A 5,284-nucleotide genomic window follows, 5' to 3' on the forward strand; every position below is an offset into this window, starting at 1 on the left:
TTAATTTTATTTTGTTTACAGCACGTCTACTACTAATATCTAACAGAACCTATGTTTGTTTCCATGTTTGTCTTCTCAGGAGTATGGAAGTTCAAAGAGAATTGTTTTTTAATTTTTACATTTTTATTGTTGTTTTTAATTCTAAAACAATGAAGATAAGCATGCTGTGAGTCATCAGAATAACTATCTTACAGCTGAGTAGTGCTATGCGGTTTTAGTGTCCTCCTTTGCATTTCTGCTTATGAGCAGGTTAATAGCAAGCCAAATGACATCATGCTTTGTTGCACAAGCAAAGGTTCCCAGAGATTTGAATAGAGGAAAGTGGTAGGAAAATGGAATCATTACATTGAGCATGGTTTACAGGCTTGTTGAACTCAAGAGAAAATGTGCTATAGTAGACAACTTTATGCTAGAGCAGGAGTCTGGAGTGTATATATTATTTTTTCATACAGTCCTTCTCATGGCAGTTCATTAACATTAGCATAGTTACAATTTTAAAACTTTAAAAAACGATTCTCTTCTTCTTTAATAAATTTATTTTTTATTTTTATTTTTATTTTTTGGAGACAGCGTCTCATTCTGTCACTCAGGCTGAAGCACAGTGGCACAATCTCGGCTCACTGCAACCTCCGCTTCCTGGGCTCAATCAATCCTCCCACCTCAGCCTCCTGAGTAGCTGGGAATACAGGTGCAAGCCACCACACCTGGCTAATTTTTGTATTTTTTGTATAGATGGGGTTTCACCATGTTCCCCAGGCTGATCTTGAACTACTGAGCTCAAGCAATCTACCCACCTCAGCCTCTCAAAGTGCTAGGATTACAGGCGTGAGCCACCGTGCCTGGCTAAAAAGCTATTCTCATGTACTGCATTTGGCAGGAAACTACTAAAATTGTTGGCAGAACAAGATAATAAATGATAAACGTCACAAAGTATTTCAAATGCCGAAACAATGGCAGTGAGTCAAAGGATTTGTTATATGAGAAAGCAAAGGAATCATGTAGACAAACACACAAACACATTGTTCTACTATTTAACTTGACATTGACAGCTAAGTTTAAGCAGAACATTGATCATCACATTAATGTTGTAGACACATATTGTAATTTGGTTCTGATTTGTTAATTTTCTTTGGTTTTATTGTCATATGAAAGTTTTCCCTCATCTAATAATTAGGAGTTGCCTTCATAATTAGGAGTTTTCCCTCATCTAATATTTGTATGTGATTTTTAATGATATAATAAAATAATTTAAGTCAATATTTAGAGTCTTCAATACTCTCCCTCTCTACTCAATGTTGAAAAACACTGATACAGTGAAAAACTGGAGTAAAAAAGGCATGAGTTCTAACTCAACATTTAAGTCTGAGTCTCAATTTACTCACCTGTAAAACTAGAATAACACTAAAACGACCTTTTCACTGTTGTTGAAGGTACCTTGATCAATGTGTGACACATAACAGAAGATCAGTAAATAGTAGCTAATTTTCATCAGTAACACACTGTCAGAATCTGTAACTGTACAGTTTTGTGGCCCAAATCCAAAAATTACAGCAGTTGAGTTGGGCAGCAAAGATAACCAACCTAATACCAGAAGACTGGTTTAGCCAGTAAGTGCATCATGATTCTCTATATAAAGTAAAAATAAATATATATAAATTGCCATATATATATATATATATATATATATGATACCAAATGTACATTTTGGCCAAGTAGCCGTGTGTTAAAATCGATATTCAGTGAAGCTGAATGTTATTATCACCATTAGCGACTTAACTTCTGGGATACAAAACTAAATCAGAAGTGTTATTTTTTAAAACTATTAGGATTACAATTATATTATTAAAAATTAGACAAATTTTAAGTTTGATAGGACAGTTCAGGAACAATAATTTCTTAGCAAAGTTGGCTAAGGCTGTTTTAGAGCCTGCATTTGTGTTATTGGACAGACGCCCCCTTTCAAGTGGCACATATAATAGCAACACTCGTCTTTTCTGTGCAAAGCAGAAAATAATTTTCTTTTCTTTTTTTTTTTTTGCTTGTCTTTTAACTTCATTAGTATCCAAGACTGGGGAGAGGGATGGGGTGGGAGAGATCAAGAATTGGGGAGCAGATGGGAGGCACTACCTCACTCAGGAGACTCAAGTCCTTATACAAGTTTAAGGTGAAGGAAGCAGGGGCAGAAAAAGATCTCCCTGCACACAACAGTGGCTCAGGGAGAAACTCTGGGCCCAAAGCCAGCTGGAGGCAGGGTGACATTGCTCCCTCTTGTAGGCCATCTTCTTAGCTATACTTTTGTAGCTGTGGCCCTAGGCAGAGGAGCCACCTGGGAACTGAACTAAGGCAGGTTCCTTCTTCCAATAGGAGACACAGCTGGGCAGGGACTGTGCAGACTGAGTAGGGTCAGGCCAGCTAGCAGCCAGCCAGCACTCATGTCCCTCACCAGTCCCTGGAGGGTCCCCAGCCAAGGACAGATCTGATCAGTGCCTGCCAGCAGCTTGAGCTGGAATGCCCTGGGAGGGTCAGTAGAAGGTGGTCACTTGAGGAGCTTTACAGAGAGGCGGATGTCAGCATCACAGAGGAAGATGCTCATGAGGTCGGGGGCCCACCTCCTGTGCAATCTGAGAGATCAGGTGGCCATTTGGACCAATCAGGAACCTCACATAAGATTCTCTGGGCACCAGAAGCTTCTGTTGGATAACCAGCTCCCCACTAGGTCCTTCCTCCCACACTGCCATCTGCTGCTGCACATTGTAAGTCACCTCTTGGGACAGGTGCTCTAGGAGCTTCTCTCGATGTTGTTGGCACAGATCTCTTCTGGTGTCTGGTTAGTAAGGACTTCACTGTGGTACTCTCAGGGCCCTGGCTAGGCCCCCTGTGCCAGGAGATATTGCTTTAGTGTTTTCACATCCTCCTGGCTTAGGGCTGACAACATGAAGATCTCCTGGAAGTGGTTCCAGCCAGTCCTCTGAGGGCTTCCCACAGATTGTGTGTTTGGGTCCTTAACTGCTAGTCTGGGGCTATGGGTGCCAGGGTGTGAGTGGAAGGCTTGCCTCATCTTGAGCTTTTTGCCATTGACCACACCTTCAGTGAGGGCTGCCCTGAGCTTCAGGAGAACTGACTTCTGCTTCAGACAATCTACCTTGCTCATGACCAGGATACTATACTAGGGATCTGGGAGAACTTGGTCAAGCACCTGAGCAACTGGGGGTTGAGCTGGTTCCGAGTCCACTTGTCAGAGACATCCACAAGAACCACAAGATCAGCGGACTTCATGCTCTTCCATGGATCTTCCAACAGAGCTCCAGGTGGTGCCTCTTCTGTTTAACAGGACTGATAATGCCAGGTATGTCAAGTAGAATCACCTGGGCCTCTGCAATGACTCCCAGAGCTTGGTGGCGAGTGGTATGCACCTTCTTGGAAACAGGGAACACCTTTTGGCCCAGTAGCTGGTTGGAGAGTGTTGACTTCCCTGCATTCGGGCTTCCAGGAGGACCACTCGTAGGACCCGGGGATTCTCAGGCATATCAGGATGATGGACCAAGCAGCGATCCTGCTCATCTCTGTGCATGGACACTGCAGGGACACAAGGAATCACCGAGCTGTCAGGCTGAAGGAACCTGAGGAAGTGGTCCAGGGCAGAGCCCTGGCCATGACTGCAAGAAGCCGAGGCCAAGCTGGGAAGGAGAAAGCGGATCCCGCCACGCAGGACACGCACCTCCGTCCATAGCCTAAGAGTGAGGTAAAGGGATCACCCGCTCCCTCGCCACAGGAGGGTCCATGTGCCGACGTTTAACACTGCTTGAACGAGCCCAGCCTCGCGCCAGCTGGGGGCAGCCATTACCACCGCAAGGCGTTCCCGAAAATAATTTTCAGTAGTTTTCTGGAACAAATTTTGTACCTAGGACTCACAGCTTGGGTAAGTCTAAAATATCCTTTATCTTTACATGGTTAACAATCTGTAACAATCATTTTAACAAGGTTTTTAAGTATTTTTTGAACCCATAGATTCAAAACCCTAAGAAAGTATCTTAAAGCACTCTTGTAAAGGCTATTGCTTTGGAGTTAGAGGAGTGAGTACAAGGTGTGTTTTGAGTGACTTCTTTAAGATTCTCTTCTTTCCATCATGGGTTTTATCTTTTTTTTTTTTTTCTTTTTAGTTTTTCTTTGGCTATCATACACGTTGAGTGTTATTATACATAATTTTGGAGCTTTTTATTTTTGTGAAGTTTGTAGGTAGTAACACTGAATTATTTTAATTCATTCTTGCAAGGTTTAAAGTAATCCCAAATAGGGCCTTTTTTTTCTGAAAAATGGCCTGTGTGGAATTAAATAACTACAATTAAATGCTCTCCTAAAAGTTTATTTTTGTTTAATGTTTAAAATTTCACATCACAAAACAACAACTCTTAAGATTGCATCATGGTGTAATTTTAAGAATGTATTTTTCTGTCTTATGTTGTTATTTTCATGTTTATGAACACTTGTTTATAAATAATTTCTTACTTTTCCTAAAGTTATCTAGGAATGCCTCCCTTAAAATATGTCCACAATTTTTATCTCCAATTTAAAAATCCAAAAGCTCTGAGAAATGAAAATATTTTCATAACTCATTTAGCCACAGAATCTGTGTGATCTGATGCGAGGCTTAGTGGGAGTGGTCGCACATTTTACCATATAGTATCGTGCTACATTATCTTGTTTCCTAGCCCCCCACCCCTGGAAATGTTGATAAATACGGTACCTGCAATCTATCACCTTCCTAAAATCTGAGTAGCTCTGCATTTCAAAAGACATAAGGTCCGAAGGAATTCAGAAAAGGAAGCAGGGTGCAATTGCTCACGCCTGTAATCCCAGCACTTTGGGAAGCTGAGGTGGTTGGATCACCTGAGGTCAGGAGTTTGAGACCAGGCTGGCCAACATAATGAAACCCTGTCTCTACTAAAAATACAAAAACTTAGCTGGGTGGGGTGGCAGGTGCCTGTAATCCCAGTTACTAGGGAGGCTGAAGCAGGAGAATCACTTGAACCTGGGAGGCAGAGGCTGCAGTGAGCCGAGATCATGCCATTGCACTCCAGCCTGGGCAACAAGAGCGAAACTCCCTCTCAAAAAAAAAAAAAAAAAAATTCAAATAAGGGATTATAAATCTATTTTCATAGTAACTGTCAATCCTATTTTTCTACTTAACTGTTTGAAAGCTTTTAATAATTGAGAAACTTTTTGGAAGATAAAATTAGTAAGTTTATATTCATTAATTATTATAACATTTTACTCTCAGAATAGT

General features: G+C 41.3%; 1 pseudogene across 1 annotated transcript; it reads right to left on the reverse strand.

Moving 5' to 3' along the window:
- Nucleotides 1–2,039: 2,039 nt before the first annotated feature.
- On the reverse strand, nucleotides 2,040–3,959 carry LOC116557587 (annotated as a pseudogene). The gene has a single exon (XR_004271588.1). The product of XR_004271588.1 is annotated as a GTPase Era, mitochondrial pseudogene (transcript).
- Nucleotides 3,960–5,284: the final 1,325 nt, after the last annotated feature.

Source organism: Sapajus apella, unplaced genomic scaffold (genome assembly GCF_009761245.1).
Source record: "Sapajus apella isolate SASKATOON/1434 unplaced genomic scaffold, GSC_monkey_1.0 scaffold2, whole genome shotgun sequence".
Lineage (NCBI taxonomy): Eukaryota > Metazoa > Chordata > Mammalia > Primates > Cebidae > Sapajus > Sapajus apella.